Source organism: Balaenoptera physalus (assembly GCF_965194825.1).
Source record: "Balaenoptera physalus genome assembly, chromosome: 10".
Lineage (NCBI taxonomy): Eukaryota > Metazoa > Chordata > Mammalia > Artiodactyla > Balaenopteridae > Balaenoptera > Balaenoptera physalus.
This window is the reverse complement of record NC_138889.1, coordinates 94242490-94265908: the sequence shown is the minus strand read 5'-3', so window position 1 is coordinate 94265908 and position 23419 is coordinate 94242490. Positions and strand designations below refer to the sequence as shown.

Below are 23419 nucleotides of genomic sequence, written 5' to 3'. Positions count from 1 at the left end.
TTTACAGATAAGGAAACTGTCCCATAAAGAGATTAAGTCACTTTCCTAAAGTTCCACAAGCAGAAAGGGATGTTGCTGGCCCTAGGACACAGGTTGGTCCGACCTCAAGGTCTTTTTCGTAAGCATTATGCTCTCTGGGTCTTACATCACACAGTGTGATTGATACATGCAGACCTAGAGTAGAAAATTTCTTTTTGAAGAGATGCATATAAACATGTAATTAAGGATTTGGTGTTACTATTGAGACGTTGGGTGGATGGATGAAATCCAGAAACCTGGTTCTTAGTTCCTGAACACCTTGTATCTTATTTCCTTCACCTATACACTATGAAATTTGAACTAATTGGTTAGTGAGGCCTCTTCCAGCCCCACATTCTGTGAGTCTGTGTAATGATATGATTCACTTTGTTCTGATCAACAAACTCTCTGCTTGGTTCTTATCTTCACAACCACCCACTACAGTGCTTCTTCACATCCGATGCCTCTGCACCTGCAGGCAACCCCATCTACCTCACTTCTCTGTACTCACATGCATACAAAGTAAGCATCCTGATATGCACACATTTCTTTGAAACATGCTAAATACCAGGCAGAAAACTCAGGCTAGAAGATGGAAAAAGCAGCATTTTGTTCCCCTGAACACAGAAATGAAATACAAAAACCATAGTCCTGGAGAGAAATCAGACAAGACCTTCATATATCAAAAGAAAAATATCAACCAATGCATTCAGAGGCTCAGATAATAAAGGACTGAGAGAACCTATAGAAATTGAATACTTACTGGCCTAGGTGTAGCCAACAAGCTCTGTAGGGCCAGGGTATATATCGTAGTAAGGACTATAGGCTCTGGGATCACACAAACCTGCGAACTTCACCACTTATTATCTCTCTTTGGGGAGTTGACTCATGCCTCAGTTTCTTCACCTGTAAAACGAGAATCATAATTCAAAATTTTAATAGGGTAGTTATAAGGCTTAATCTGTAAAATAATGTAGAGAGTTTATTCCAGCACCGGATATGTAATACAGGCTTAAATTAATCTCCATTACTTACTAACAACAACAAAAAAAGTTCATGGGTTAGTTTTAAAATTATCTTTGTAAACAGTAATTGTAGTTATCACTCAATTCTCAATTTTAGGAATTATTATTGTTTTTGCAGGTCAATGATATATGAAATAACAATTAGATATGAATACTTCAACCAGAAATATTTTTCCCTTGGAAGATATCTGACGGGGAGAAAAAGTCATGATATAATGTCAAATTCTGTAAGCTATCTTACAAATAGCCTCTAGTTCTCCAGTTTCTATAGAATTCCAACGTCTTCCTCTCAACATTAGCATAGCAGGAAGATAGACAGCTGAGCCACTGGCCCCAAATTGTTATGAATCCTGTGAATTAAAAATCCAATTTTACTGAAGTCCATGAGATACACAGTTGATTTATTCACTAGAAAAACCTGAAATTGATTACAGTCAATCTAATATCATTTACCTACAAGTAACTAATTTCCCAGCAGAGATAGAAGCCAGTAACTGAGTACCTAGAATAAATTTACAAAAATTCAAGATTAATCTAAACATGAGGATTTTGCTACCATAAATTCCTCCTGACAATTCTACCTATATCACACCACATCCTCAGAAGGAAAATTATCACAGAATTTGAAAGATGGAAGGGGACTTGGAGGAAATTCTGCACAAAGCTCTTAATTTTATATGTGGAGAGATTAAGACTTGGAGAAGTTTAGATACTTGTCCAAAATTGCCTACCTAATTATGGTAGGGTTATGAATTGAATCTAGTTCTGATTCTTAGTCCAATGCCCATATTTACTTATTTTCTTTATTGCTATATCAAACTGAGAAATCTGTTAATTACAGTGTATGTTTTCTAGTTTTTTTAATGTCCATTTGGCTATTAGGGTTAGAATAAACTGATAATTATCTCTATTGTTTTCAACTTATGACAGAGGGATGAGGTAAAAGTAAGAAGTCTCCCAAGCTTCTCCAATGAAGTGTGTATGACACATGACACACTTCAGTAATACAGTGCACTGACCATTGACAAAGGAAAGAAAGATTAGCAAATTTAGAAATGGGTAAACTAAAGTAAATATCTGTATCTCTATCTTTACATCTATGCCAATGTTTATATCTATGTCTGTCTGTCTATCTGTATTAGAAAAATGAATGACTAAATTCTCTTGGAGGAGTGTGACAGGCTGGAATATCTAACACTAAATTTGTTCTCAATTGTATAGTATGATTTAAAGATATGATATTTGTGTTGTCTTCCTCCAGGTATAAAAGAAACGTTATCTACAGAAATCCAGAACACTTCTCTAACCTCTTTGGATTTTCTTGGGAAGATCAGGACCTGTTGAGAAATTCTGATAAGGTAAGTAAGTTCCAAGTACCACTAACCTGTTTTCTTGTGGCTTCCATTCTAGCTTACAAAGTTCAGAACAAAAGTGATGTTCTATAAGTCAAAAGAGTAGAAAATGGAAAGCCAGATTCCCCTTTTTATAAATGATGCAGTTAATATCTGAAAATGTTGTTTCAGCATGTAAGCTTCCTAACATTTAACTCCAGCACTAGATAGATTTACCCATCCAGTTCCAGGAAGTGCTAGGCAACTGCAGGCTCTCTCGACATGGCAGGCTGTCCCATAAAATTTCCAGTGTGGATAGCAGGTGTGAATTCTTCTTCCTGTAAATACCCAGCCCTAAAGCTGAAAGTGAAGAGAATAGGTTAAACTGTAACCGACAAAGTCTTGCTCCCCAGTTCACCAATCACATAAGCAACTCTAATGACCAAGGAAAGGAGAGAGTAAGGCAAGTACAGAGAAGCCAGAATAGCTAACATAATGGAATTTTTTTCAAATGGAGAAATAAAATAGAAATAAGGAATAAGTATTCTTCCCAAATACCATTGAAGAATAGGAGAGTCCTGCCAAGAAGAGGAAGGGCTCTTTACAGTTTGCATGAGGATTTTGTTAACCTGGTAGCACACTAAGAGAACCCCTCCTGAGTGATGGAGGCAGCCACAGCACTGTGATTTCTCCTGCTTAAAGAAGCAAGCCAGATTCTAAGCAGAATTTTTGCCAACTGCCTGTTAGACATCATGTATTATTAGAATCACAATGGGCATGTTGTCTGTATTGTCACAGAGCATATGGCTATATGATAGACTGCTGGCATTTGTGGTCTTTACTGTTTTTAAAAAGCCCATTACATATAGTAATTTTTAATTTTTCAGGCATACTATTAAATTATTCTGTAAAGAGGGTGTGGAGGGAACAGTTTATCCAGGTAAGTGAGCTTAGCTGACTTTTCAGTGGACTTGTCTCAATGGGAATTGTAATTGTAATTTATATCATCTGTGTCTCCTGGATTTATTTGTTGGTAAACATAAAACCAAGGAAAGGGAACTTATTGAAAGTATAGAGAAACAATCATAAGCTTGAAGAAAAGTAAAATAATAGACTTGGTATAGGACTATGAACCAAGCCAAGCATCTGTAGAATGTCTTGGTAGCAGCACCCACTTAATATTTTCAACTGGTTGGTGCCTCTAGAATGAATGAACCATATTCCTTTCATATTGATATTTCTTCATCTGAGATTCAAGATCATGCAAGAAAAAGTTTTATTTTGGCCATGCAGTTTGGTCAGATTTGCCCTCCCCTTGGTTATACTGGAGTAGCAAAAGAAAACATGCAATGGATTGGAAAGTTTTATCTTCTATGATGGAACAGCAGTCATCTGGATTTGCCACTCCACCACGAATACATATCATGGAGAATAATTAATCATCAAAAATGAGATAGGGCTAGCATCAGGATGAAGGAGTCTATATTTAATATTATTTAATCCACAGCACCTTGTAGCATAAAGGGTGTATCACCTATTGACATGGGTGATCTACAAAAATGTATGTACTACAGTGACATTTAGAAAGTTAATTATTGGCAAATGTCTCTTGGGTATATCCTTAAAGAATGTCAAGGGACTACTAGATTGATCAACCTTTTAATTTTGACACTCAAAAGTTGTATTTCTGCAAGGTTTATGTAAGCTTGAAAGTATGAAATCAACTAGTCCCTCAAAATGAAAAATCTTTTGCTGAAAGAGAGAAGAGGACCAGTAAGGATATAAAAAGACTGGAAATTCACTGGGGGAGCCAAACCTAAAAATCTTTCATAAAGCAAAAACCTTAAAGAGGGGAGGGATAAAGTGGTTCTAGGTTAGTAGGGCTTCCTGCTCCAGAAAGAAACAAATGCAAATCCTAATTTAGAACCCTAATTTAAGACCTCAGCATTCCTCCAGATTAAGTTCAACCAAAGATGTGCTCACTGCTGATATTTAGTAAAAATAAATAAATATGTTGAAAAAAATGATTGAATGAATAATTAGATTAATTTTAAATATATTAGACAATTTTCCAAAATATACATGTTTAACCATCTGTTTTTAAATGAGTCCATATCAGTTATCGCCCCTTTTTCCATATCCTCAAAGCCTTTATAACATTATTCTTTTAGCATAGCATTAGGAAACCAAAATGAAAAAACATAAAACAAAAAAAACACAGGTAACTTAAGAGAAAGCTATTATCCATCCCTGATAGATCTATCCTAAAGAATTTATCTCAGAAGTTCAAGGCTATCTGGTTCCTGTGCACCAATAAATCACAGCATAATAAAATCAAATCATAGTGGGAGCATTCTAATTTTAATTTTGTCTTGAGATTTATGAAGTATCTAATCATATTTTGAATCAGTTAGTAAAATGAATGGATAGTAGGTTCTGTAGGAATGCTTGGATATTCAGGGAAATTTTCCAAGAACCTTCTGCAAAAACATATTAAAATCTTAGGGGAGGTCAGAGCATACAACCATTCCTTTATTAACTATCACAGCTCTTCCCTATCTATTGTGTATAAACTCTGGCATGCAGATTTTTGTCCCATTTGGAAATGTTATCCTGATAGGAATTGGCCTACCAGCACTTATTTCTGACTTCTCCTTGCTAATAGAAAGACTGAGAATTATTGTCTTCTGGAAGGTGGTTAAATGAACAGTGCAACAGATTGGAACAAGTAAAGTTCCAAATAGCCTTGTCAGGTTTGTGATTCATATACAAAGAGTAGACATCTACATGGGTAAATTTCAGTGGCTGTTCCTTGATGACTGACATTTTTATTTAGGAACAAATAGAGTTCCACTTATTCCTGGAAACCTATCTATAAATTAGATCCCCCAATGTCTAAAATGAGATATGTAATTTCAAGTGGAACAAATATTATTGCCCCAGTCTAAAGAGAACTAAAAGGATATTTGCTATTATCACATCCATGGGAATTTTTTGATAAAAAATACATAGCTTTTTCCAGTTTAAGTTGTCTCTGAAATGTGGCAGTATTGGTAGTGGCTGAAATAGTTATTAGAGCTGATTCATAGAGTTCATGGTAATAGAAAAAGCATGCCCACATTCCCATGACTCGCGCCCTCGTTAACAAATCTTTACACCATAAATCTGATGTAGCCCTATTCAGGGAGATCGCAAGCCCTTTGGGATGCCTCCTCCTAGATCTTTAAATTAAAAACTGAATTAAAACACTCAGTAATGACAAGAGTATAGAGAAATAGTGTTTTTATAAATGGATGTTGAGAGTGTAACTTGATAAAACTTTCTGGAGACTAACATGGCATGTTATCAAAAGTCTTTAAAATGTGCCTGCCTCTGACCTAACGTTTTCTTTTCTAAGATTTATCTTAAAGAAATCAGTAAACAAATGAATATAGATATATGTACATGCATAAGCATTGGAGCATTGTAAACAGTTGCAATATATTAGAAACAACCTAAATACCTGAAAACAAAAGATTTCTTATAATATGGCCTGTTGATATAATAAACCACTATACAGTCATTAGTAGTGAAGCTGCTGCTCTGAATATATAGACATGAGAATATGTTCACAATACATTATTAATTTTAAAAATCTGATTACAGTAATTTATGCAAATATGATATCAATAATTATATGTTACATATATATTATATATTTTATATGTATAGAAAAATATCTGAATAATAGGGTTATAGCTTATTCTTTTTGTATATTCTTTTTTTAATAGAAATAAATAGGCATGTGAGTATACAAATTGAGAGAAAAAAATAAATTGCAAACTAAGGGAAAAGTTCTTCAAAGGGTAAGAGAAGACCCTCTACCTCCATGAAAAGATATACACACATACTACCTCTTTATAATCCATATTATTTTCACTCCAGAAGGAGGCCTTGAAAGGAGATGAATCTGTGGACCTATCATGTTTTCCTGGGAATGGGGCTGAGCTGTGACTCCAATTGTCCTAGTTTATAAGTGATGATGTCTCTTGCCTGTTGCTGTAAGTCATAGAATTGAGGGGCTATGGCCACTAGCAATAGGGTAAAAAGCATGGGGGAGGGGGACTTCAAACAAAACCAGTTGGTCATTTACAAATAGGACTAAAGAACAAGAATGTGAGATATCATTCCCAGGGCTAGGGATTGAAAAGAGACATTGAGGATGATTGAAAGGGGAAGGCAATAATATGCGCTGCTCAGTAACAGGGTAAAGCCAAGATTACTTCTGGTGTGGTACATATTCGGTTCTCAGTGAAAAGAGTACTGGAGTGGCAGTGACAAGAATGACAGATTCACGACCCTGAAAGCCTGTAAAGTGCAAAAGAAAGGGTGCCTGCTCAGGAAGATGCCAACGTGTTGCTTGGGAGAACTTGAGCTCTTGTATAACCACTATCAAATCTTTGGAAACAACTAAATTCTCAAGTAAATGCCCTTCAAGCTAAGCCCCCTTTTCTTTCATCCAAATTGCTGACACTGCCCCTTCTAGAATATTGGAATGTCCACTAAAAAAATGAACAATCTAAAAGTTGAGAATTATGTTTTTATTCCAGGAACTTACTGAGGACTATAGCCCAGGAATCAGCCTCTCCGATAGCTCTGAGGAGCTCTTCAAAAGAGGTAAGGGAGAAGCCAGGATATATAGGAGATGTTGCTGAAAAAACAAAACCAGAAAACATGTAGTTGGTCATCCAGAGATTACTGCTAATCACAAAAAACAGATATCTCAAGTTAATAATCTTAGTGTTTTTCTATGTATAGGAAGATCCAAGAGTCTGGGCTCATCAAAATTATTCCTTTCATATGCATTTTAACTACCTAGGGCCAGTATTCTGTTTTCTCCATCCTGAATTCCCCTCAGGATTCACCACTGGGGGAAGTTGCAGTGGCTGATGGCTTGATGGAGGGCAACATTCATTGTTTACTGAAATGGCAGGCAACATTTTTTGTCAATGAGAACCACCACCATACCGCATTCATGGAGTAGTTAGTAACCCTGAGGTAAAGAAAGTGTCCTTTGCACTTATGGCTAAGACGGGAGCAGCCCAGTAGATCCAAGTTCCCTGGAAATCGCTTTCCACTTAGCATTCTTGGATGGATCTGTGTTGGTGCCATGAAAGGTTAGGAATTTCTCTGTTAAGAGATTTTGAATGGTAACCTCTTATTTTATCGTTACTATTGTCATAAAAATAATGGCTGGTAGCAGTAATGGAGGAAGGACTTCCTATGCATATTACTGGAACTAAGCCTCTTCACAGGAATTATCTCAATGAATCCTCAAGCACCCTTTCAACCTTCATGTCAAAGATAAAGACACTGAGGGGAAGAGAAGTAACTTCAAGGTCATTCAAATAGAAAGGAGGTGGCTGTGGGATTAAAATCTAGGCAGTATGATTCAAATCTTCTTAAACTCTGGTAGCTCTTCTGACTCTTTAGAAGAGAACACATTATAATGTTTATTTCTGATGACAGTTGTTTGAAGTAACAGTAATCATTAACAAAGTCTGACATCAGATATAACAAAGCAAGAGACCCACAGGACTCTGACTTTGGATTTTTCAGATATTCTTTTTTTTTTTTTTAAATAACAAAAGAGGGGAATTTGTGGCTTAGAACCACATGACTCATCGTTAGTTTTCTTCGTCTGCCCTAACCTAAGGAATACATCGATGATAAATAACAAGATATGAAAGACTTCCATAGCTTTAAAGGAAAGTTGTCCAAAGCATATAGCATTGTATGGTAGTATCATACTTGAAGGGGGAAAAGCACACTCTAAGGATAGAGTATTTGGTTAAGTGGTAACCATTTGGAAAACAGAAGTGAAATGAAAATTACCTGCTAAGTCTCAGCTGTTCCACAGCACATTTCAGCTAAAAATGCTTAAAAATAAAATACCTGAGAAGGCAAACTATTTGCAGTTACATTTGTATGTGATCTTATTTTCTCTGTGTGCGAGACAGCCTTCAAGGCTGTCACTGTCATGATGGAGCATTCACTCACTCATTCAGTAAATGTTTATTGAACGTGTATATCATGCTGTGGAGCTAGGCACTGGGGTGACCCAGGTGATTTTATATTCTCTTTTGTGGAGTGAAGCAGGGACAGAACCGAGGAGCTTAATATCTTAATAGTATATGGTAGAGATGAGAAGAACAGATGCACATTAACATAAAGATATATGCGCTTGCCCACATATATGCATATGCTTTCTTGCCACACTGCAGGAGAGAAATATCAATCACACTGAAGATATTAACAGAATGTCTGGGTGGCTTCCGCCTCAGTTGCGGAAGATTTCATGGATGAGCTGAGTTTTGAAAAGTTTTGGAATAAATGACAGCATAAAGTATGGTGGCACAGAATATGGAGACATATTCTGTTTTGGCAGAGATAGTGACACAGAGGATCTGAAGAATCCTCAATGTCTTCAAGAAGTGTAATTTGAATTAGGAGATAGCTCAGGTGAACTGGTTAGTGGAGGTTGAAATAGCAGAATTGACGTGTATGTTTTTTGGAATATTTTTAAGTGGAGTCTAAAGAAAAAGCAAAACAAGACACCCTCTCCATATCCTTTCTTTAGAATCTAAAGCCTTTGCATGTGAGATGATACGTAATTATTACCCTTAATTCTAGCAAAGAAGAAAAAAAAAAAAAGTAAACCGAAATCCTTTTCAAAGGCTTTGGCTTTAAATCAAACTGGGATGAAGCCCCAGCTTTGCAAATTACTTTTTAAACTTAAAAAAGTTACTTGCTTCTCTTGCCTTCAGATCCTCTATACAGAAGGATTATTGGGAGTCAATGAATGTAAAGAAATTAGCATACTGTCAGACACATAATACATGCTCATTAAACTTAAGCTAGGTTATTATCAATAATACCTCTTGACCGTTTCATTAAAATATAGCACACACTGATTGATGCACAATAATACGCGATTTGGTTTTTGCTTTAAAAATAGGTTTATTGAGATATCACGATATCCTGCAAATTGTGGCAAGTAATGTGGTACAATATGAATAGAATAGAGTCCTACTACAAGGACACTGGTGTCTATCGGAACATTTTTAACTAACTGCAATGAGTAGGTGGGGGTGGTGATTTGTTCTGATTTGTTCTTTACTTATCTATCAATTCCTAAGAAATTCAGGGCTCTCTAAAGCATTTTTGGTTATCAGAAAACAATTTCAAAATGCCTCTAGAATGCTGTACTGTTGAAGCATTTTTGTACTTTAAAAAATATGTTCTGGTTAATAAAATACTTTTACCTTTATAAGATATGATGCTCACAAGGGGCCTGGGAGGTAAGCCCAGGGCTGGAGGGGATGAATGGAGGGGTGGGAAGATGACTGGAGGAAACTGACATTTCAAGGATTGAAATGACTTGACAGAACCAGGGAGTAAGAAAGCAGGAATTTCTTCTTTATGTTGCCTCTGCATAGAATGAATGAGTCACCTGTTATTCCTTGGACTCCAGGCTGTGCCAGCCCTGAGGAAGTGAGTGAGTCTCTGGCATGTGTTTGTGAAATGTTCAGTTTTCTTCTTTAACCACTCTTTCTTTTCTCTAGTCAAATATAATTCCCTGCTGCTCCTGGGCTTCTGGACAGCTACTAAGATCACACCTCTGCTCCTTCCTTTTCCTTCCCCTTTGGTCAAAAACACTTTATTCTGCAATAATAATAACTGGAATAAAATGTGTTATATCCACACAATGGAAAATTCTTTGGCAATCAAAAGGAATGAAATTCTGGTATATCCTATGACATGGATGAAACTTGAAAACACTATGTTGAATGAAAGAAACCAGACACAAAAGATGACATATGGTATGATTCCATTTATATGAAATGTTGAATATGAATATGATATAGATATAGTTCAATATCAATTTGAATACAGATTAAGCAAATCTGTAGAAATAGAAAGCCGATTAGTGGTTGCCAAAAGCAGGTGAGAAGGATGGGGAATGACCACTAATGGGTAGGGAGGTTCTTTTTGAGATGACCAAATATTCTAAAATGAGACTGTAGTATGGTTGCACCACTGTAAATATACTAAAAATCATGAATTGTCCGTTTAAATGAGTGAATTGCATGGTATATGGATTATACCTCAATACAACTGTTAAAAAATAATAATAACAGGAATGGCCAAAATTATTGTAACCATGTCATGTTTGCATGGGATAAATATTTTGCATATATTAAGTTTCTGTATCTATTTAACCCTCAGAACAACCCTCTGAAGCTGGTACTATTTTTATTTCCATTTTCTAATATGAACAAACTGAGAAAAATTAATCATCCAAGGTCACACAGCTAGTAAATGGCAAAGTTAAGATTTGAACTTGGGAAGTCTGGCTTCAGAACTCTGCTCTTAACTACCTTGAAATACCTTCACATGCAATTGACAGTCTTCCTCTATCTTGATATTCTCTATGATCCGGCCACATGGGAGTACTTACTGTGCCCAGATCTCCCCCGTGCCCTTCCTTGCAATTATTCATATGCTTTCTCCCTTCCCATTCATTTTTTCTCCACAACTTTGAGGTATAACTCGTATATAATAAATTGGACATATTTGAAGTGTACAATATCATAAGTTTGGATATATATGAACACTGCCAAACAGTCTCCACAGACTCTTGATCTTGGTCTCCACAATCGAGATAATCAAGATAATAAACTTATCTATCACCCCCAAAAGTTTCCTCATGATCCCATGTCCTCCTTCTATTCTGAACCTCCTCCCCCAACTCATTCCCAAGCCACTCTTGATCTTTTTCTGTCATTAGAGATTCACTTTTGTTTGCTGGAGTTTTATGTACAAGGAATCATATAGTATATAATTCTTTTCATCCAGATTCTTTTCATAATTATTCTCCTATTTATTCATGCCATTTCATTTCTCAAAAGTGTAGTGGTCCTTATTGCTGAGTAATATTCCATTATATATGTATACTGCAGTTGGCTTATTCATTCAGGTTTTGATGTACATTTGTTTCCAGCTTTTAGCTATTGCAATTAAAGATGCTATGAACGTTGGTACTCAGATCTTTGTATGGACATATGCTTTCATTTCCTTTGCATAAATACTCAGTAGAATGGCTGTATCATATAGTAAACCAGACTCTTCTAATATTTTACATTCCTACCAGCAATGACTGACAGTTCTAGACCCTCCACTTCCCTGCCAACACTTTTTGATCTTAGTCATTCTAATAGGTATATAGTGTTATCGTATTTCATGGTGGTTTTAACTTGCATTTCCCTAGCTACTAATGATGTTGAGCATCTTTTAATATGCTTATTTGCATCATTCTTGTTAGAATTGTCTGTTTTCTTATTAGGTTTTGTGAGTTCTTTATGTATTCTGGTTATGTCTTTTGTGAGATATATGGTTTGGAAATATTTTCTTCCAGTCTGTAGCTTATCTTTCCTTGCTCTTAAAAATGTCTTTTCAAGAGCTGAAGCTTTTAACTTTGGTGAAGTCCTATTTATTATTTTTTTCTTTTATGGATCATGTGTATTATATTAAAATATTTTTGCCAAAATCAAGATCATGAAGATTTTTCTCCTATGTTTTCTTCTGCAAGCTTTATAATTTCACACTTCACAGTTAGGGCTCTGAACCATTTTGAGTTAATTTTCACATGTGGCATGAGGTATGGACCAAAGTTCACAGTTTTGCATATGGATATCTAATTGTTGCAGTACTTCCTGCTTAATGACTATCCTTTCTCCATTGAACTATCTTTGTACATTCATCAAAACATTCCTCCTTATTTTTGCCTATCAAAATCAAACTTATCCTTCAAGGTCAAGTTTCGATGCCTCACTCTCTAGAAAAGCACCCCAAAGTCTCCTACTTACTACACTTTGCATTCATTCATAGTCGAGTTTTAAAAAATTCATATATTAATAGTGATTATCTCCAGTTGTGGGGTTTGGGATGATTCGTTATTTTGGCTAAGCACTTTGTCAGTACTATCTGAATTTTCTACCATGAGCATTTATACTTCATAGAGAAAAATAACTTGATTTTATATATTTATAGTATATTCCTTGTGACACACTTCTAAGTAGTTTTTTTTTCCATTTTGAGCAAATAAAATCCAATCTACCTGATATACATACATATATATACACATACACACATACATTCTATTTGTTTGTGTAACCAAAAAATTCTCAGAACAGAGTAGCTTTAGGCATGGATAGATCTAGATACTCAATAACTAGTATGTGCAATCTATCACTGCTAATCTCATAGCTCTGTTCTCATCACTGCTGGCATTTGTCTCAGGCAGCCTCTCCTATGTGGTGGCAAAGAATTCCCCAAACAACTGTAGGTTTACATTACTTTGGCAGCCTCAGTGGATCAAGTTCCTTCCTTATTGTCCTTGTAAAACATTTTGTGGTTGGCATGCCTTGTGTCACCTGCCTTCTCACAACCAGTTCTGCTGATATGTTGGCCAAGTTATTTGTTGCCACATGACTATGTTAGGTGGTCAACCCTATCTGAGTGTCTGAACATTAAGTGCTGGAAAGAAAACTGAGAAGCTATATCAAAAGAATAACTAAAACATGGTAAAATGGCTAAAATAACCAATGCCTACTACTTTACCTTTTTATATCACCCAAACAATCTGGTTACATAGATACTGCCCAAATTTTAGAAATTTGGAAACCGAGGCGTAAAGAGATAGTAGACTTAACTTCACTGTCGTAGTTTCCTACGGCTGCTATACCAAAGTACCACAAACCTAGTGGCTTAAAACAACACAAATGTATTATGTTTCTGGAGCACAGAAATCGAAACCCAGCCCGAAGGGGATAAAATTAAGGTGTGAGTAGGGTTGCTTTCCTTTTAGAGTCTCCAAGTGAGTTTGTTTCCTGCCCTTCTCCAGCCTCCAATGGCCTTGACTTGTGGTCCCTTGTTCTTTATTCAAAGACAGCAGCGTGACATCTTCAAATCCATTTCTCTCTAACTCTGACCCTCCTTACTTACTCTTATCGGAGCCCTCCTGGATAATCCAGGATAATCTCCTCATCTCAAAATCCTTGACTCAGTTATACCAGTGAGGTCCCATTTGCTACATAAGGCAGCATATGCACAGGTTCTGGGGATTAGGATGTAGAAATCCTTGGCGGGGGGGTGGGGTGGGGGGGTTGGGCATTATTCAACCTAATATAGTCACAGTGTTGTTAAGTGGTAATGTTGAGTGGTAATGTTGAATTCATGTTTTCCAAATTGAAGATCAGTGTCTTTTCTACTTTATCACAGATGTATCACATAACAGTGGCTGTGTATAAGCTTGTCTAGGTTTCAAATTCCTAGAGAGCAAGGAATTTCACCTACCATAACAAACTGTGTGTGTGTGTGTGTGTGTGTGTGTGCGCGCGCGTGTGCACACGCATGCGCCTGTGGCCTGTGGTGGACAGGGGGAGGGGGTGCTTTTTTCTAAGACAACAGGTAGAGGCAGAAAAAAAGGTTACATTTCACTTTCCCCCTTGCATCATTCCACAGTGGCAGTTGCCTCCTTGGCCCTCCCTCTTGATTAATAAAGCAATAGTGTAGGTTTGTTTGTACCTCCTTTATTTGATAAATTCTGTTTCTAGCAAAAGAATACGGATTCCATCAGTAGGCAAATCACTTAATAGTTTTCAAATGACGACTATAATTCTTTCTCAACTGTCCCTACATGTGCGAAGAGAAGCAGAGAACCAAGGCGGTTGTATGAATAATTTAAACAATAAAACTCTATTGGCTCAATTATCTGATTATTTCGACAAGCATCTGGATACAATTTTAAGTTTTTCTTCTCTAACATTTTTTAGTTTACTTGAACATTTGGAGGCGTTGCCTTACAATAAATTATTTATTTCTTCTGTGCTCTAAATTCAATTTAACAAACATTTAATGAGCAACTAATATATGACAGAAATCGTGCTCACTTCTATTGTGGCTAAAAAGGCAAAAAACAAAGAATCTCGTTCTCATGGAATTTTCAGTTCCACCAGGAAAATGATACAATTATACCAATGACTATAAAATTTGGCAGAATGATTGAGGTAGAAGAATAATGGTAAAAATGTTTATAGGGAGAACTATAATTCAGTTGGGAAAAATTAGGTGAAATTTCTGGTAGAAGTATTCTGAAGCATGGTTAAGAGTTTGCAAGGCAGAAGTAGCATAAGAGAGTGTCGTCAGTGGAAAGAACCACAAAACAAGGAGGCAGGAAAACCTAGGACTAATCTTGGGAACCACAGGTCCTCTGGTTAAGCTGGGACATGGGGAACGTACAAGGAGTTCCCAAGAACTAAGAGACTGAAAGGGACCGTTTATGTCCAGCATCTAAAAGTATCTAATTTATTCATCCCAGCACCCTAGTAGTTTTCAATATGTTTGTATTGAGAAGATGTTTAGGCAATGTCTAGAGACACTTCCATTTCCAAAATGGGGGTGGGAGGGGGTGTGGGGGGAAGGGAGAAGGCAGGGTGACACTGCCATCTAGTGGATAGAGGCCAGGGATGCTGCTAGACATCCTACAAGGCATAGAGCGTCCCCCCCAAAAACAAAGAATTATCTGGCCCCAAATGCCAAACTGCGCCACAGATAATAAACGCTGCAGTTACCTTATGAGGCTGTATTATTATTTCCTTATCTGACAAACTGAAGTATTTTGAGATTACACATCTTGCCTGAGATCATTAAATAGTAAATGGCAGACCAAGATTAGGGTCACAATATAGTGAGGAATGTGGACATAATCAAGAAGCTAATGAGAGTCTCTGAACATGGACATGCCAATCATTGGAGCTCTAGTTCAATGACAATGCATGTCCAGTGCTTAGCCCAGTGCCTGACACATAGTAAGCACTCAATAAGTGTTCCCTGCTCCTTTAAATGATAGCTGGGGCTTTCAGTGATGCATCAGCTGTGAGGGGTCTCCATTGGAGGACAGAGAGACTGGGGACTAAAAGATAGTCTGGGACCAGGGCAGAGTGTTCAGGTCTGAACTGGAGTGAAAGCATGTGGTATGTGCAGGAAGAGACACATGCAAAAAAATGTTACCCATGGGGGAACTGGAGAGCCTGACAAATGAACGAATGTGTGGGTGCGTGTCAGGGGGAGTTTTGAAAGTGACTCTGGTTTTGAACATGAGAAACTAATTTTCACCTCACCACCATGAAGGGAAGAGCTACCATGCTAGGAATGATTATACTCACTTAAATCAGACAAACTGAGACACAGAAAGGTAAAGCAATTAGCTCAAGGTCAACCACATTTGAAGCTTTCTTTAGAAATATACGGAGAAGAAAAGCTTGACCTTTTTAAAGATACAATAACTAAATCTTCATAGGAGCGATAAGGACAAAATGACATTTTCTTTAATATGCTTCCAAAAACAGTTTTAACATTCATTTTGCTATGTATTTGTATAGATGAAAGTAACTTTAGCCTCTAGCCAGACATTCTGGCTGAATGAAATATGTAGAGATACCAAGGAAGAGTTCCCCAGAGAGCATGGAGTGAGGTTCTGTATTTTTTTGTCACATGTGCTGCATTATTATGGGAGAGCCAAAAAAAAAAGAAACACTTGGCTGGCTAGGTAACAACATGTGGGAGAGAGGAGAGGACTCGCAGTAACTGAGAGCTTGGTAAAATATACATATTAACAATAGCAAATATCACTAATACTTAATGAGTGCTCATGAGATGCCAGTACTGCGCTAACTATTCCTCATACATTATTTCACTTTAATCCTCATAAATGTATGAAATAGGTGGGACCAGTGATAGGTGAGGTCTCCTGGACTTCAAGAGGTTAGTGACTTACCCAGGATCACACAGCTAGGAAGTAGTGGAGCCAATATTCAAACCTCAGCTGTTGGACTCAAGTGCCCAAGCTTTTACCCACTATTATATATATGGCTAGAAGTTAGGAACATACATTCTTCCCTTTTTTTGTATTTGACAGAATATATATAAGACTGTGCATAGCTGTCATTCATTTAAGCCCTACGTAAGGGCAACCAAAAGAATAGTTGTTCAAGGGACAACCGGCCTCCCTCTCAAATCCCCACCTTTACTCCTTATCAATGTTCTGCAGTTGGCTTCCAAATCTCACTTTTCACCATCTTAGCTCTTCTTTAAAAAATTTGGATCCCGTATCTTCCCTGTGAATTCCATGAAGAGAGGATACAGCCATGAACAAGAAAGGCAGTGCCCCTACTCCCATGGACAACCCATTTCAGCAGACGAAGACAACTCCACAAATGGAGACCATCAGATAAGTGTTCTGCCCAAAATTAAAACATGGGGATGTGACAGACATTGGGCGGCTACCTCAGCTGCCTGGGAGAGATGGTCTCTCTCAGAAGATCAAAAAGATCAGTGCCTGCAAAGAACAGAGAGAAAATGTTCTAGGCGGAGGGAACAACTAGTGCCAAGACCCTACTGTCCACACAGAAAGAAGCTAAGGTGTGGGAGCAATGAAGGAAGATAAGGTTGAAGAAAGGCTGAGACGGGGTTGAAACTAAGAAAAGTAATATTTTCTTAGCCAATATAAGGAATTTTAATTTTATTCCTCATACAGTGAGATACCTTTTGAGCAGATCTCATCATCTTTGACCAGGGGCAACCGTCCAAAAGTTTAGCTTTTGGGGTCGAGAAGAAGTTAAAGATACCAAGAAAAACTAATTTCACCTTGACTTTATCAGTTAATATTTCATATGAATGAGAGAGCGAGAGAGCCCCAAACTCTTTCAGCACCTTAATTTATACCTGAAAGATGTATTTTTGACACTTCAGTCAATCAGTGGGTGCCATCAATCTGCATATTGTGTTACAAGAAACTGCATTTCTTCTCGATTTTTCCTTTCCTTTTGTTCTCAGGAAATTAATTCATGTCATTTCCATTTGAAATCCTGTGGCATTTGACTGCACAGGCACTTAGAGGCACCCTTCTATGACTTGAAGCTTAGATTAATGGCATTGCTTGTCAGCAGCACATCAAGGAAAAAAAGAGTCTGGACTGCCAGGCCCCCCGGGCCGCTGAAGTTACATACGGAAGATGGTTTGACACAGGTCTGTAGGTCTGCATGTGGTGGGCACCAAAATAGTCGACTGTGGTGAGTGATACTAGCAATTTGGTTCTTAACATTTTTCCCATGCCGTATTTTGCTGTGAAAGGAACGTTCGAGCAAGGATTTGTAAGATGTCATCAATTTCACTTTAGAATTTGGCTTTCTAAAAGGGCTGGAAACTTAGGGAGCATTTTCTGCAGTACTAGTCTGAGACAACTGATTTGTTTTATGAAAGGTTGAATATAGTCGATCACACTGTTCTGTGGATCTACATGAAAGCGCTTCTCCAGGCAGACGTATTCTGATTCTGATAAAAGCATAAAATTTAAGAGACCAAAGTGCCCTTAAAGGTCATCAGTCTAGCAAGTCCCAGACTTTAACACCTTTCACGTCATTAAAATGAATAAATATACAGTGACTCAACAAATGTTTCCAACTTTGGATTTTGCCAGATACTTACATTTTAAAATGTTACTAAATAAAAACAAGAAAGGAAATTATAGTTGTAAACATATAGGACAGAATTCATCACCAACTGAAGATTTTCGCTTGAAATTCAAGTATTTCCTAGGATAAACCCAGTCTATTGCCCTTACCCTTCTCATTTTGCTATAGTGAACTAGTGGAAATGTAATCCGGGTCAATGTTTGGAAATTATTTATCTAATCTATCCCTGCCTTAAGGACCCAGACACAACTTAGAGCCTAGGCTTGAACAACTTCAATGACAATCTTATGAGGCAGCCCTTTCCCAGTTCAGAAAGCTTTATTTTCAGGAAGTGCTTTATTATATTGAATGGGAGTTATGTATAACCTCCAAGTCTAATGTCGCACATGTACACACACATCCACATGCACATATGCACAAATAGTAAGCATGCAAATTGGTAAAATTTTGCAGATTTTAACACTTGGCATTTTTTATGCCCATCTCCTTCTCTCCCACCCCAAAGCTGCTGCCTTGTTTGCATCCTCACACCCTCCCTTAGTTTCCTAATTGCTCTCCTGTGTCCAAGTTGTTCCTCTTCTGCAATTTACTTGCATAATGTCCTTTGGAATGTCTTTTGAAATTTCCAGACTTATCATGTTACCCCTTAACTTAATACACCTCACTGAAAAATGATGATGATATTTGGACCATCTTCTTCTTCAAAAAAAAGAATCCTTGATTGGGCTGCTCTATGCAAGTTCATTTCTTGGCACTTCATCTCCTTCCCTGACACACTTTCTCCTTAAGCTCCAGCCCCTAAAGTATTTGCCGTTCTCCTAAAGTACAAACAATGAATGTTTGTCAAATTCAAACTCAGGTCTATGTGATTCCAAACTTACTGCTCTGGGCACTATTCCATGTTCTTTTCTTGGATCAAGCATATCCTTTTTCTGAATATACACGAATCCTTTCTAAAAATGTAACCGTCTCTGGGAAATAATGAAAAGTTCCTAATACTTTTTCTGTATATGCAGAGCCTACCAAATTTGGTATTCGATAAAATTTTGTTAAATAAATGAATGGAATGGATTAGGTTGAACTAAATTGTTAATTAGCACCTATATGCAAATTTTTTATTAAGGATCTTGCTTACTGCAGAAGAAAAACACACAAGATGATAACATACTTTTGTCACTCTCTAACCCTAGAGGTAAAAGAAACAGAATTGAGAATAGAAGAAAAGAAAATTCAGTGGCCTTTTAAACGTAGCCACTAAAATCAATAAGAACAGTAAAAAAAAATGGAGGCATCATTAATAAAAATTAAAGTACGAAATTAAATCTAACATAGCATACTATTTTTCAGTATTCTTGACTCATTTTTTCCAGCTTTATTAAGATATAATTGACACATTACATTGTGTTAGTTTAAGGTGTACAATTTGATGATTTCAAAGATGTATATATTGTGAAATGACTACCACAATAAAGTAACACCTCCATCACTCCACATAATTCCATTTTATTTGTGTGTGTATTGTGAGAACATTTAAAATCTACCCTCTTAGCAACTTTCAAGTAAATGATACATTATTGTTAACTATAGTCACCATACATTAGATCCCTGAAACAGTCATCTTATAACTGGAAGTTTTACCCTTGACCAACATCTCCTCATTTCTCCTACCCTCAGATCTTGGCAACATCATTCTACTCTGTTTCTATGAGTCTGGCGATTTTAGATTCTACTTATAAGTGAGATCATACAGTGTTTGTCTTTCTCTCTCTGACATTTCATTTTGCATAATGCCTTCGAGGTCCATCCATGTTGTCTCAGATTCTCTTTTCTCATGACCAAATAACATTCCATTATATATATATAAATATATATATATATTTTTTTTTTTCTTTATGCATTCATCTGTCAATGGACACTTAGATTGTTTCCACATCTTGGCTATGGTAAGTAATGCTACAATGAACATGAAGGTGCAGGTATCTCTTCAAGATCCTGATTTCATTTCTTCCATATATATACCCAGAAGTGGAATTGATGGATCACATGGTATTTCTATTTTTAACTTTTTGAGGAACCTTTATACTGTTTTCCATAGTAACTGTACCAATTTACATTCCCACCAACAATGTACAAGTGTTCCCTTTTCTCCCTACACTGGCTAACACTTGTTACTCTTGTCTTTTTGATAATGGCCATTTAAACAGGTGTAATTTGCATTTCCCTGATGATTAGTGATGTTGAACATCTTTTCACACACCTGTTGGCCATATGTATGTCTTCTTTAGAAAAATATCTGTTTAGGTCCTTTACAGTATGACACAATTGTTATCCTAGTGAAAATATGAACTTCCATAAAAATTCATAAAATTTTAATAAAAATTATTTTCAGGAAGATTGTCAGCTAAAGGTTTCAGTAAAATGTTAAACACTCAATCCATCAAGAGTCCCCCAGTGTTTACTCTGCTCAAAAAGACCACAAGTCCATACACACTTCACGATGTTCACCTGCCACAGGAATATTTGTTTTATATCTCATTTCTCTATAAACTCCCATAATTGTTGATGAGTTTAAAGATCCCCTCCTATTTGGAAAGTCAACTCTGAGCCATATATCTTCTATATATTATAAAAGAGATATGTATCTCTTATATATTTATTCCTGGTGTTTGGAGAATTATCTCATTCAAGCAATAAAGGTGTTTCCATTGTCTGTGTAAATACAATAAATTATTATTTTTTAAATCTGCAACCTCTCCTAGACAGACATTTACTTCCCTAAAAAGTGCTGTGCATGTTAGAAACCTGGATATTTAAAAATGCAGATTGTCTAACATTATTAGAATCATGTGCCACTAAATCAGCTGGAGGCCTAGAACCACAGATGTACTCATGCATCTTCAAAGGGAAGAGAAATTAATTTTGAAATCTAGGAACTTCATTTCCTGAAAACACACTAGTAGCATGGTAGGGAAAACAAGGCTATCACTTTTTGAATCTGCACTGCATGGTTAATGCTGAAATAAAGTGACAAGCTTTAGGAGTTGTTTAGTAACAAGTGCTGATTTAGCGAAATCAAATGCAGCTGTCTTCCCAAATTACACAACCAGATTCATACCATCTACTAATTCCTGGTGGAGTTTTTTTTTTTTTTTAACATCTTTATTGGAGTATAATTGCTTTACAATGGTGTGTTAGTTTCTGCTGTATCAAAAGGGAATCAGCTATACGTATACATATATCCCCATATCCCTTCCGTCTTGCGTCTCCCTCCCACCCTCCCTATCCCACCCCTCTAGGTGGACAGAAAGTACTGAGCTGATCTCCCTGTGCTATGCGGCTGCTTCCCACTAGCTATCTATTTTACATTTGGTAGTATATATATGTCCATGCCACTCTCTCACTTCGTCCCAACTTACCCTTCCCCCTCCCCGTGTCCTCAAGTCCGTTTTCTCTGTCTGCATCGTTATTCTTGTCCTGCCCCTAGGTTCTTCATAACCACTTTTTTTTTTTTTTTTTTTTTTTTAGATTCCATATGTATGTGTTAGCATGCGGTATTTGTTTTTCTCTTTCTGACTTACTTCACTCTGTATGACAGACTCTAGGTCCATCCACCTCACTACAAATAACGCAATTTCGTTTCTTTTCATGGCTGAGTAATATTCCATTGTATATATGGGCCACACCTTCTTTATGCATTCATCTGTCGATGGACCCTTAGGTTGCTTCCATGTCCTGGCTATTGTAAATAGAGCTGCAATGAACATTGTGGTACATGACTCTTTTTGAATTATGGTTTTCTCAGGGGGGTATATGCCCAGTAGTGGGATTGCTGGGTCATATGGTAGTTCTATTTTTAGTATTTTAAGGAACCTCCATACTGTTCTCCATAGTGGCTGCATCAATTTACATTCCCACCAACAGTACAAGAGGGTTTCCTTTTCTCCACACCTCTTCAGCATTTATCATTAGTAGATTTTTTGATAATGTCCCTTCTGACCGGTGTGAGATGATACCTCATTGTAGTTTTGATTTGCATTTCTCTAATGATTAGTGTTGCTGAGCATCATTTCATGTGTTTCTTGGCAATCTGTATATCTTCTTTGGAAAAATGTCTGTTTAGGTCTTCTGCCCATTTTGGATTGCGTTGTTTTTTTGATACTGAGCAGCATGAGCTGCTTGTATATTTTTGAGATTAATCCTTTATCAATTGCTTTGTTTGCAAATATTTTCTCCCACTCTGAGGGTTGTCTTTTCGTCTTGTTTATGTTTTCCTTTGCTGTGCAAAAGCTTTTAAGTTTCATTAGGTCCCATTTGTTTATTTTTGTTTTTATTTCCATTTCTCTAGGAGGTGGGTCGAAAAGGATCTTGCTGTGATTTATGTCAAAAAGTGTTCTGCCTGTGTATTCCACTAACAGTTTTATACTCTCTGGCCTTACATTTAGAACTCTAATCCATTTGGAGTTTATTTTTGTGTATGGTGTTAGGGAGTGTTCTCATTTCATTCTTTTACATGTAGTTGTCCAGTTTTCCCAGCACCACTTATTGAAGAGGCTGTCTTTTCTCCATTGTATATTCTTGCCTCCTTTATCAAAAATAAGGTGACCATAGGTGTGTGGGTTTATCTCTGGGCTTTCTATCCTGTTCCGTTGATCTATATTTCTGTTTTTTTGCCAGTACCATCCTGTCTTGATCACTGTAGCTTTGTAGTATAGTCTGAAGTCCAGAGCCTGATTCCTCCAGCTCCGTTTTTCTTTCTCAAGATGGCTTTAGCTATTCTGGGTCTTTTGTGTTTCCATACAAATTGTGAAATTTTTGGTTCTAGTTCTGTGAAAAATGCCATTGGTAGTTTCATAGGGATTGCACTGAATCTGTAGATTGCTTTGGGTAATATAGTCATTTTCACAATGTTGATTCTTCCAATCCAAGAACATGGTATATCACTCCATCTGTTTGTATCATCTTTAATTTCTTTCATCAGTGTCTTATAGTTTTCTGCATACAGGTGTTTTGTCTCCTTAAGTAGGTTTATACCTAGGTATTTTATTCATTTTGTTGCAATGGTAAATGGGAGTGTTTCCTTCATTTCTCTTTCATGTTTTTCATCATTAGTGTATAGGAATGGAAGAGATTTCTGTGAATTAATTTTGTATCCTGCTACTTTACCACATTCATTGATTAGTTCTAGTAGTTTTCTGGTAGCATATTTAGGATTCTCTATGTATAGTATCATGTCATCTGTAAACAGTGACAGCTTTACTTCTTCTTTTCCTATTTGGATTCCTTTTATTTCTTTTTCTTCTCTCATTGCTGTGGCTAAAACTTCCAAAATTATGTTGAATAATAGTGATGAGAGTGGGCAACCTCGTCTTTTTCCTGATCTTAGTGGAAATGGTTTCAGTTTTTCACCATTGAGAACGATGTTGACTGTTGGTTTGTCATATATGGCCTTTAGCATGTTGAGGTAATTTCC

At 36.8% G+C, this 23419-nt stretch overlaps 1 protein-coding gene across 10 annotated transcripts in view; it reads left to right on the top strand.

The window, feature by feature from the left end:
* The window catches only part of LRRC4C (leucine rich repeat containing 4C), a 1215963-nt gene that overhangs the window by 1015964 nt on the left and 176580 nt on the right, over nt 1-23419 (top strand). For 7 of the 10 annotated variants that reach the window (XM_082410489.1, XM_082410488.1, XM_082410492.1 and 4 more), the window contains 2 exons: nt 2305-2401; nt 3262-7030. The gene's annotated coding sequence lies outside the window, so the exon portion shown is untranslated. The remainder of the gene's footprint in view (nt 1-2304; nt 2402-3261; nt 7031-23419) is intronic. The other 3 variants (XM_082410479.1, XM_082410493.1, XM_082410491.1) reach the window with 2 other exon arrangements.